This window comes from Gymnoscopelus microlampas, assembly GCF_963454915.1.
Source record: "Gymnoscopelus microlampas genome assembly, chromosome: 4".
Classification (NCBI taxonomy): Eukaryota; Metazoa; Chordata; class Actinopteri; order Myctophiformes; family Myctophidae; genus Gymnoscopelus; species Gymnoscopelus microlampas.
Window position 1 is genome coordinate 10,357,228 of NC_139941.1, and position 12,835 is coordinate 10,370,062.

The window sequence follows — 12,835 nt, forward strand, 5'->3', positions numbered from 1 at the left end:
TCAACTGGTAGAGCGTCTGTCCGATAACATGACTTGACTTGAGTGGGTTCGATTCCCACTCGAGTCAAGTGTCCCCGGTAACTTGAGGCAACGGATAAATTGACTGATATCCTTAGTGATGCTTCCCTTTGCAGACTAACTTCTAGAAAAACAAGTTAAAACCACCAGGAAACCTGTAACTCTAAGCCAACAGCTTAGCTCAACTGGTAGAGCGTCTGTCCAATAACATGACTTGACCTGACTTGAGTGGGTTCGATTCCCACTCCGAGTCAAGTGTCCCCGGTAACTTGGGGCAACGGATAAATTGACTGATATTGTTCGTGATGCTTCCCTTTGCAGAATAACTTCTAGAAAAACAAGTTAAAACCACCAGGAAACCTGTAACTCTCAGCCAACAGCATAGCTCAACTGGTAGAGCGTCTGTCCAATAACATGACTTGACTTGACTTGACTTGAGTGGGTTCAATTCCCACTCGAGGCAAGTGTCCCCGGTAACTTGGGGCAACGGATAAATTGACTGATATCCGTAGAATAACTTGTAGGAGTGTGCTGGTTCAAATCCAGTTCAACCCAGGACCGAGCGGTCCTGGGTTCGATTCCCACTAACGTCAAGTCCCCGGTAATTGGAGCAGCGGATAAATTGACTGATATCCGTGCCTCGAGTGCCTCGAGAATCGAACCCACTCAAGTCAAGTCAAGTCATGTTATTGGACAGATGCTCTACCAGTTGAGCTATGCTGTTGGCTGAGAGTTACAGGTTTCCTGGTGGTTTTAACTTGTTTTTCTAGAAGTTAGTCTGCAAAGAAAGCATCACTAAGGATATCAGTCGATTTATCCGTTGACCCAAGTTAGCGGGGACACTTGACTCGAGTGGGAATCGAACCCACTCAAGTCAAGTCAAGTCATGTTATTGGACAGACGATCTACCAGTTGAGCTATGCTGTTGGCTGAGAGTTACAGGTTTCCTGGTGGTTTTAACTTGTTTTTCTAGAAGTTAGTCTGCAAAGGGAAGCATCACTAAGGATATCAGTCAATTTATCCGTTGCCCCAAGTTACTGGGGACACTTGACTGGAGTGGGAATCGAACCCACTCAAGTGAAGTCAAGTCATGTTATTGGACAGACGCTCTACCAGTTGAGCTATGCTGTTGGCTGAGAGTTACAGGTTTGCTGGTGGCTTTAACTTGTTTTTCTAGAAGTTAGTCTGCAAAGGGAAGCATCACTAAGGATATTAGTGAATTTATCCGTTGCCCCAAGTTACCGGGGACACTTGACTCGAGTGGGAATTTAACCCACTCAAGTCAAGTCATGTTATTGGACAGACGCTCTACCAGTTGAGCTATGGTGTTGGCTGAGAGTTACAGGTTTCCTGGTGGTTTTAACTTGTTTTTCTAGAAGTTAGTCTGCAAAGGGAAGCATCACTAAGGATATCAGTCAATTTATCCGTTGCCCCAAGTTACCGGGGACACTTGACTCGAGTGGGAATCGAACCCACTCAAGTCAAGTCATGTTATTGGACAGACGCTCTACCAGTTGAGCTAAGCTGTTGGCTGAGAGTTACAGGTTTCCTGGTGGTTTTAGCTTGTTTTTGTAGAAGTTAGTCTGCAAAGGGAAGCATCACTAAGGATATCAGTCAATTTATCCGTTACCCCAAGTTACCGGGGACACTTGACTCGAGTGGGAATCGAACCCACTCAAGTCAAGTCATGTTATTGGACAGACGCTCTACCAGTTGAGCTAAGCTGTTGGCTGAGAGTTACAGGTCTAAATTTTACCGAAACGAAAATCACCAATCAACTCTAAATTGCCTGAAACGTACTCCTAACAGGTTATTGGGGGGAAGATTTTAGCCTCCACACTTAGTGATTTTTTCGGATTTAACTTTCGTTTCGGTAGGACAAACTTTCGTTTCGGTAGTGACACAATGGTGAAAAAATAAATCTACTAAGTGGTTACACTTAGTGTTTTTTTCGGAATTAACTTTCGTTTCGGTAGTGAAAAACTTTCGTTTCGGTAGTGAACCAATGGTGAAAAAATACATTTACCAAGTGGTTACACTTAGTGTTTTTTTCGGATTTAACTTTCGTTTCGTTAGTGACAAACTTTCGTTTCGGTAGTGACCCAATGGTGAAAAAATAAATTTACTAAGTGGTTACACTTGGTGTTTTTTTCGGATTTAACTTTCGTTTCGGTAGTGACAAAATTTCGTTTCGGTAGTGACCCAATGGTGAAAAAATAAATTGACTAAGTGGTTACACTTAGTGTTTTTTTCGGATTTAACTTTCGTTTCGGTAGTGACAAACTTTCGTTTCGGTAGTGACCCAATGGTGAAAATATAAATTTACTAAGTGGTTACACTTAGTGTTTTTTTCGGATTTAACTTTTGTTTTGGTAGTGAAAAACTTTCGTTTCGGTAGTGACCCAATGGTGAAAAAAATTATTTACTAAGTGGTTACACTTAGTGTTTTTTTCGGATTTAACTTTCGTTTCGGTAGTGACAAACTTTCGTTTCGGTAGTGACCCAATGGTGAAAAAAATAATTTACCAAGTGGTTACACTTAGTGTTTTTTTCGGATTTAACTTTCGTTTCGGTAGTGAAAAACTTTCGTTTCGGTAGTGACCCAATGGTGAAAAAATTAATTTACTAAGTGGTTACACTTAGTGTTTTTTTTGGATTTAACTTTCGTTTCGGTAGTGACAAACTTTCGTTTCGGTAGTGACCCAATGGTGAAAAAATACATTTACTAAGTGGTTACACTTAGTGTTTTTTTCGGATTTAACTTTCGTTTCGGTAGTGAAAATCTTTCGTTTCGGTAGTGACCCAATGGTGAAAAAATACATTTACTAAGTGGTTACACTTAGTGTTTTTTTCGGATTTAACTTTCGTTTCGGTAGTGACAAACTTTCGTTTCGGTAGTGACCCAATGGTGAAAAAGTACATTTACTAAGTGGTTACACTTAGTGTTTTTTTTTCGGATTTAACTTTCGTTTCGGTAGTGAAAAACTTTCGTTTCGGTAGTGACCCAATGGTGAAGAAATACATTTACTAAGTGGTTACACTTAGTGTTTTTTTTTCGGATTTAACTTTCGTTTCGGTAGTGAAAAACTTTCGTTTCGGTAGTGACCCAATGCTGAAGAAATACATTTACTAAGTGGTTACACTCAGTGTTTTTTTCGGATTTAACTTTCGTTTCGGTAGTGACAAACTTTCGTTTCGGTAGTGACCCAATGGTGAAAAAATAAATTTACTAAGTGGTTACACTTAGTGTTTTTTTCGGATTTAACTTTCGTTTCGGTAGTGACAAACTTTCGTTTCGGTAGTGACCCAATGGTGAAAAAATACATTTACTAAGTGGTTACACTTAGTGTTTTTTTTCGGATTTAACTTTCGTTTCGGTAGTGACAAACTTTCGTTTCGGTAGTGACCCAATAGTGAAAAAAATAATTTACTAAGTGGTTACACTTAGTTTTTTTTTCGGATTTGACTTTCGTTTCGGTAGTGAAAAACTTTCGTTTCGGTAGTGACCCAATGGTGAAAAAATTAATTTACTAAGTGGTTACACTTAGTGTTTTTTTCGGATTTAACTTTCATTTCGATAGTGACAAACTTTCGTTTCGGTAGTGACCCAATGGTGAAAAAATAAATTTACTAAGTGGTTACACTTAGTGTTTTCTTCGGATTTAACTTTCGTTTCGGTAGTGAAAAACCTTCGTTTCGGTAGTGACCCAATGGTGAAAAAATAAATTTACTAAGTGGTTACACTTAGTGTTTTTTTCGGATTTAACTTTCGTTTCGGTAGTGACAAACTTTCGTTTCGGTAGTGACCCAATGGTGAAAAAATAAATTTACTAAGTGGTTACACTTAGTGTTTATTCGAATTTAACTTTCGTTTCGGTAGTGACAAACTTTCGTTTCGGTAGTGACCCAATGGTGAAAAAAATAATTTACTAAGTGGTTACACTTAGTGTTTTTTTCGGATTTAACTTTCGTTTCGGTAGTGACAAACTTTCGTTTCGGTAGTGACCCAATGGTGAAAAAAATAATTTACTAAGTGGTTACACTTAGTGTTTTTTTCGGATTTAACTTTCGTTTCGGTAGTGAAAAACTTTCGTTTCGGTAGTGACCCAATGGTGAAAAAATTAATTTACTAAGTGGTTACACTTAGTGTTTTTTTCGGATTTAACTTTCGTTTCGGTAGTGACAAACTTTCGTTTCGGTAGTGACCCAATGGTGAAAAAATAAATTTACTAAGTGGTTACACTTAGTGTTTTTTTCGGATTTAACTTTCGTTTCGGTAGTGAAAAACTTTCGTTTCGGTAGTGACCCAATGGTGAAAAAATAAATTTACTAAGTGGTTACACTTAGTGTTTTTTTCGGATTTAACTTTCGTTTCGGTAGTGAAAATCTTTCGTTTCGGTAGTGACCCAATGGTGAAAAAATAAATTTACTAAGTGGTTACACTTAGTGTTTTTTTCGGATTTAACTTTCGTTTCGGTAGTGAAACTCTTTCGTTTCGGTAGTGACCCAATGGTGAAAAAATACATTTACTAAGTGGTTACACTTAGTGTTTTTTTCGGATTTAACTTTCGTTTCGGTAGTGACAAACTTTCGTTTCGGTAGTGACCCAATGATGAAAAAGTACATTTACTAAGTGGTTACACTTAGTGTTTTTTTTCGGATTTAACTTTCGTTTCGGTAGTGAAAAACTTTCGTTTCGGTAGTGACCCAATGGTGAAGAAATACATTTACTAAGTGGTTACACTTAGTTTTTTTTTCGGATTTAACTTTCGTTTCGGTAGTGAAAAACTTTCGTTTCGGTAGTGACCCAATGCTGAAGAAATACATTTACTAAGTGGTTACACTTAGTTTTTTTTTCGGATTTAACTTTCGTTTCGGTAGTGAAAAACTTTCGTTTCGGTAGTGACCCAATGCTGAAGAAATACATTTACTAAGTGGTTACACTTAGTGTTTTTTTTCGGATTTAACTTTCGTTTCGGTAGTGAAAAACCTTCGTTTCGGTAGTGACCAAATGGTGAAAAAATAAATTTACTAAGTGGTTACACTTAGTGTTTTTTTTTCGAATTTAACTTTCGTTTCGGTAGTGACAAACTTTCGTTTCGGTAGTGACCCAATGGTGAAAAAAAAAAATTACTAAGTGGTTACACTCAGTGTTTTTTTCGGATTTAACTTTCGTTTCGGTAGTGACAAACTTTTGTTTCGGTAGTGACCCAATGGTGAAAAAATAAATTTACTAAGTGGTTACACTTAGTGTTTTTTTCGGATTTAACTTTCGTTTCGTTAGTGACAAACTTTCGTTTCGGTAGTGACCCAATGGTGAAAAAATAAATTTACTAAGTGGTTACACTTAGTGTTTTTTTCGGATTTAACTTTCGTTTCGGTAGTGACAAACTTTCGTTTCGGTAGTGACCCAATGGTGAAAAAATACATTTACTAAGTGGTTACACTTAGTGTTTTTTTCGGATTTAACTTTCGTTTCGGTAGTGACAAACTTTCGTTTCGGTAGTGACCCAATGGTGAAAAAATAAATTTACTAAGTGGTTACACTTAGTGTTTTTTTCGGATTTAACTTTCGTTTCGGTAGTGACAAACTTTCGTTTCGGTAGTGACCCAATGGTGAAAAAAAAATGTACTAAGTGGTTACACTTAGTGTTTTTGTCGGATTTAACTTTCGTTTCGGTAGTGAAAAACTTTCGTTTCGGTAGTGACCCAATGGTGAAAAAATAAATTTACTAAGTGGTCACACTTAGTGTTTTTTTCGGATTTAACTTTCGTTTCGGTAGTGACAAACTTTCGTTTCGGTAGTGACCCAATGGTGAAAAAATAAATTTACTAAGTGGTTACACTTAGTGTTTTTTTCGGATTTAACTTTCGTTTCGGTAGTGACAAACTTTCGTTTCGGTAGTGACCCAATGGTGAAAAAATAAATTTACTAAGTGGTTACACTTAGTGTTTTTTTCGGATTTAACTTTCGTTTCGGTAGTGACAAACTTTCGTTTCGGTAGTGACCCAATGGTGAAAAAAAAATGTACTAAGTGGTTACACTTAGTGTTTTTGTCGGATTTAACTTTCGTTTCGGTAGTGAAAAACTAGTGTTTCGGTAGTGACCCAATGGTGAAAAAATAAATTTACTAAGTGGTCACACTTAGTGTTTTTTTCGGATTTAACTTTCGTTTCGGTAGTGACAAACTTTCGTTTCGGTAGTGACCCAATGGTGAAAAAATAAGTTTACTAAGTGGTTACACTTAGTGTTTTTTTCGGATTTAACTTTAGTTTCGGTAGTGAAAAACTTTCGTTTCGGTAGTGACCCAATGGTGAAAAAATAAATTTACTAAGTGGTTACACTTAGTGTTTTTTTTTCGGATTTAACTTTCGTTTCGGTAGTGAAAAACCTTCGTTTCGGTAGTGAGCCAATGGTGAAAAAATAAATGTACTAAGTGGTTACACTTCTTGTTTTTTTCCGGATTTAACTTTCGTTTTGGTAGTGACAAACTTTCGTTTCGGTAGTGATCCAATGGTGAAAAAATAAATGTACTAAGTGGTTACACTTAGTGTTTTTTTCGGATTTAACTTTCGTTTCGGTAGTGAAAAACGTTCGTTTCGGTAGTGACCCAATGGTGAAGAAATAAATTTACTAAGTGGTTACACTTAGTGTTTTTTTCGGATTTAACTTTCGTTTCGGTATTGAAAAACCTTCGTTTCGGTAGTGACCCAATGGTGAAAAAATAAATTTACTAAGTGGTTACACTTAGTGTTTTTTTCGGATTTAACTTTCGTTTCAGTAGTGAAAAACTTTCGTTTCGGTAGTGACCCAATGGTGAAAAAATAAATTTACTAAGTGGTTACACTTAGTGTTTTTTTCGGATTTAACTTTCGTTTCGGTAGTGACAAACTTTCGTTTCGGTAGTGACCCAATGGTGAAAAAAATAATTTACGAAGTGGTTACACTTAGTGTTTTTTTCGGATTTAACTTTCGTTTCGGTAGTGACAAACTTTCGTTTCGGTAGTGACCCAATGGTGAAAAAATAAATTTACTAATTGGTTACACTTAGTGTTTTTTTCGGATTTAACTTTCGTTTCGGTAGTGACCAACTTTCGTTTCGGTAGTGACACAATGGTGAAAAAATAAATGTACTAAGTCCAGAGCTCGATGAATGTTAGGGACCAAAAAAAGTCACTACAAAGTACTACCAATCAACTCTAAATTGCCTGAAACGTACTCCTAACAGGTTTTTGGGGGTACGATTTTGGCCTCCACACTTAGTGATATTTTCGGATTTAACTTTCGTTTCGGTAGTGACCAACTTTCGTTTCGGTAGTGACACAATGGTGAAAAAATAAATTTACTAAGTCCAGAGCTCGATGAATGTTAGGGACCAAAAAAAGTCACTACAAAGTACTACCAATCAACTCTAAATTGCCTGAAACGTACTCCTAATATAACAGGTTTTTGGGGGGACGATTTTGGCCTCCACACTTAGTGATTTTTTCGGATTTAACTTTCGTTTCGGTAGTGACCAACTTTCGTTTCGGTAGTGACACAATGGTGAAAAAATAAATGTACTAAGTCCAGAGCTCGATGAATGTTAGGGACCAAAAAAAGTCACTACAAAGTACTACCAATCAACTCTAAATTGCCTGAAACGTACTCCTAACAGGTTTTTGGGGGGACGATTTTGGCCTCCACACTTAGTGATTTTTTCGGATTTAACTTTCGTTTCAGTAGTGACAAACTTTCGTTTCGGTAGTGACAAAATAAATTTACTAAGTCAGTAGCCTAGCTTTAAGAGCAGCCTACATTCCTTGCCACACCAGGTTACATTGTGTTAACATTTTTCCTCTGTGTAAAAAAAAAGGGCATGAATTGACAATAGATAAGATAAGATAAGATAAACCTTTATTGCAGATGGTAAGTATACCATAAGTAATAAAGAAAGTAGTTTCATGAATGTGTGGGAAATTAGTCCTTTCCACCACTAGATGGCAGCGTAGGTCTGCTAAAAGACAGGTTACGGCAGGGATGGCAAACTCATTTTAGCTCAGGGGCCACATGGAGGAGGGCCAGAGGGCCAGAGGGCCGGACCGGTACCGGACCGGTACCGGACCGGTACCGTACCGGTAAAATCATGGCATAATAACTAATAATAACAATAACAACAACTTCAGATAGTTTTCTTTGTTTACTTTACTTAGTCTTAGTTAGTACAAGCACATTCTGAAAATGTAAACTTCACAAATAGGGATGGCCAAATGGAGACATTTTATTAATCGTTTACCGTTAGGCCTTACCGATTAATTAATCGATTACCGTTAAGAGAAAAAAATGTGTTTATAAAATACATTTTATTTCAAAGGGCCAAGTCTACACAGTTTGTTTTGTGTCTCTAGCAGAGTTTCTAGTGTCTCTATCTCTCTCTGGAAGAGGTTGCACATGAACTCTGCAGCCGCACTGAGGCGCTCCAACACAGACAATATCAATACAAAGACGAGGAAGAAGAAGAGGAAAGTGGAAGTTACGTGTGGTTGCAGGTGTAGACTTGGCCAAAAAGCAATTAAAACATTTTTGGCAAAAAAAATATATATATATGTTTTTCAAAATCATCTCGCGGGCCGGATTAAACTAGTTAGCGGGCCTGATCCGGCCCGCGTGCCGTATGTTTGACATCCCTGGGTTACGGCCTCCACCATCCTACAAAACTGGCACACTGGCAGTGCCACAGAATAGTATAGGAATTATTTTAAAAATCCTGGGGAAAATTGCAACAGAAACTCTTTCAACTGTTTTAATCTCATAAATATGTTAGTAATAACATATTGTTGTCCTAAGAAATCCCAGTGGTGGAAAGTATTGAAACATGCTAAAATAGGTGATGTCAAAATGTCCCATTGACACCCATGTTAAAAATCAATTTAAGCATGCTGACTTGTCTAATTTCCACACAAAAGGTTCAGTACTGTCCACAAGCAACCAGAAACTGTGTTGGTTGCAGTACAGAGCTTGTTTTAAAAAGAAAATCTTAACCCTTCGAGTGTAATTTCTGTATGTTATGCATTTTATGCATTCTTATGCACTCTGTTTCACTGAAACAGTTGAAATGGTTTCTGTTGCAATTTGTTCTAGGTTCAGCACTTTTTATCCATAGAATGCCTTATACAAGAAGCATGGAAGGTGCAATTGAGAACAAAATACAGAACAAAATACCGAATCATAACATAATGTATAACGGTAATTGCATTCACTATTTGCATCGTTACGGAGTCGGCCGGTGACCTGTCTAGTATGTTATGATTTAAAATACAAACCACAAACCATTTTCAAATGTATTCCCTTTGACTTTATTGGAAAAGAAATACAGACAGTATGCTGCAGCATAAATCTGTGTACCGTTTGCCATGCTTTCCTCATAAAAAAAACAGTCACCTGGATCGAAACATTTATCATTGTCTGTCACGTGTGCCATCTCCATGAAACTTAAAACCCTGTATACATTGTTGACCAGGGTCCCCCAGGGGTCTGTAGTTGGTCTCCTAATTTTTAAAGTTGGTCACTACCGAAACGAAAGTTAAATCAAAAAGTTAAATCATATTACTAATGATGATCTTAGCATTATATTGCCATACACATGATAGATAAACCTCCAAATGTATCTTTGTTTGTTAGAGGAAAAGGATTAAAGGCCATAAACAACTGAAACACATATGTTTTTTAACCCTATAGCTTTCCTTAATTAATGGTAGAAAGAAAGAGAGAGAGAGAGACATGCACGCACGCACGCACGCACACACGCACGCATGCACACACACGCATGGAAATCTCTTATCTCCATATTTACTTAATACTACAGCACAAAAGCATCAAAAGTAGCAGATCTGGGGCGCCCGCTGGCCTAGCAGTCCATGCGCATACCACATACTCTGGTAATCCAGCTTGGGGGTTCGACTCCCGATCCTGACGACCTTTGCTGTGTGTCACCGCCCATCTCTCTCTCCATTTCCTGTCAGCCTACTGTCCTGTCAAATAAAGGTATAAAAGCTCCCCAAAAAAATCTTTAAAAAGTAGCAGATGTACAATCTCGAAACGCGGTGCGAAGCGACGTGCTTTGAGCTTGTAGATCTTTTACTTTTGATGCTTTTGAATTTGAATCCTGAAAAGTAAAAGTTTTGGACATATGAGGTTTCCACCCGACAGAGAAGAAATGAAAGTTGCTGCCAGATTTTAACTTGAGTCAAAGTAATGGAGTAGTTGCTTTTAAAAAATATACTTTTTAACAAATGTTCCTAAGTTCTCAAGAATAGAGAAAATAGTAAACAATGTGAGCTTCATAATGTACTTTTATCCCTTCCTAGAAATTTAGTGGAGTGGAAGTGAAAGTATCCAAAAAATACTCTAGTTGCGTACTCAAATAGATGTACTTTGATACTTTGTTCTCCAATAAGGATAATACAAATGAAAGTTAATGACTTCAAACTCATGATTTAATATCTTTATTTCAATAAAGATGATAATACTGAAACTTAACATGACATCAAACTTATGAATCAATATTTGTAATTTAACTCTGCCGTCCCGTCGATTTCCCCCAAAAGAAATCCCACATCTTTCATATTTCAAGATTTCTAAAAATCTTTCAGAAGTTATCAGTTTTTTAATCCAAACCTATCCGATCTACAAGCTCAACGGGTTGCGATGTGACATGTTGTGAGCTTGTAGATCTGCTATTTGTCGTATGATAAAGTATACGGTTGATATGACAACATGACATCCCGTAATTATGATAAATTGTGAATACAAACATACATACACATGAATATTAATCAGATAAAGATTGAAGATAGACAGTAATCATCATAAAAACATTAATTATCAGATAATGATTGAAAATAGACTGTTATCATCATAACACAGATATAGTTTACTATACAGTTTATTTAAAGCTGTAGTCTAACTATTCTACCATGTCACTTCAATGCAAACAACATTTGTGTTGCAATATTTTATATTGATGAAACAACATGAACGTCAGACGGAAACAGACGATCTACAAGCTCACAACGCGTTGCAGCGCGACACGTTTTGAGCTTGTAGATCGGCTTATTGTCGGTGAATGTTCCCCTCAGAATAGGGATGTTGGGGTTAAAGAAGTTAATTATAAAAAAACTTAACAAAAAGTTTCTATCACGCAAAAAAATGTCGGACCGCCTGTAGTAAGTCTGAGAACCCCCTAGGGGTTCTCAGACCCCCTGTTGAAGACCCCTGCTGTTAACTTGCACTTAAACCCTATATACTGCAAGGGTTCCCAAACTTTGCAGGCCGCAACCCCCCGAAATAATCATATAATCATATTTGAACTGATGACCCCCCCCCAACCTGACAAACACTTGGAATTGTAGGAGTTGAGGCATATTTTTAGACTCGATTCCACAGATAAACATTGTGAAAAGAGCCAATCTACAAGCTCAGCGAGGCGTTGTGAGCTTGTAGATCCGCTCCTTTCACAATGTTTGCCGCTTTCTTACGTAATATTTAACAATTTGGCCAATTTGATATTACAAGGGTATTAAAAGTGATTAAATTGTCACTTAATAAATGTGCAGATACCCTGTATACGCTTGTACTGTATGTTGGTTTGTTTACTGTTGAGTGAGAAAACAATGTTTTCATTGTTTAACATTAAGCTGTTTAACATGAAGCTAATCATCTGGGGACCCCCAAAACAGTTTGGGCACACCTTGGGGGCCCCAACCCCCAGTTTGGGAATCACTACTGTAGGGTTTAATGGTTTAAATATGTTTACCAGATCTTACACACCTCTGCTGAATCTGAAGCAACAATATATATCCCTGCATAGAGAGGTTGTGTGAAGGTGGTGTTTTCTGTGTAGATGTGGGTCATTGTGTTGTTATAGACACTGTAGAATGACAGAGTACCTGCCGTATGATCTACGTACACCCCCACTACCCCCCAACCCTTACTCATCCCCTCTGTGAAGAGTTCAGCTCCTCTCTTGTGACTGAATTTGCATTCTGAACCTTTGCACCACAATGCCCAGGACTTGTCATTGTTACCAAAGAGTGAAACAGCAAAATGCGATCTGTTGATGTCTTTGTAACTGACCGCTACACCAACATATCCACCCCATTCTACTTCAAAGTAACAACGTTCAGACAGACTCTCTCTACTCAACACCTGAGACCACCAGGTAAATCTGTGTGGATGTGCAGGATAATGTTGGTCTTGAAATAGTGCTGCAGTCACCTTCCTGTTCTCCTCTGAGAGGATGAGCATTTCGTGTACTGTGTTGATGTCCAGTGAAAGTTGACAGGAATCTGTGAGAAAAACACATGAAAAAACATCACAACTAATTAAACACGTTGCACCTGGTGTCACTGTGTTGGCCATGATATTTATTACTGTCTCCGCCAGGCCGAAGGCATGGCGGAGACTATGTTTTGCACCCTGTCCGTCCGTCCATCGTCCGTCCATCACGCAAATCAGTACGCAGTATCTCTATAGTCATTAAATCAAATGGTTCTGTGTGATATTTCATATTCCATCCTGATTGGCTAAGATTGGCTTTGAAAGTTTGCAGGAGTGCTCCATTTTGAACAAAATGCCTCAAATCATGCCATGAAACTTTGCACACACATTCCCACTAGGCCAAGGAATAAATACAATTGTGGTGGCACTATAACAGGCCCATTCGCATTTTTACCTATAACTGCAACGATCGGTGTGAAACTTTGTATGCGCTCTCCTTAGATTCTAGGGAGTCTTGGGATTATATCCCCATAAAAGTTTCTGGGGCCTAGAGGCCAA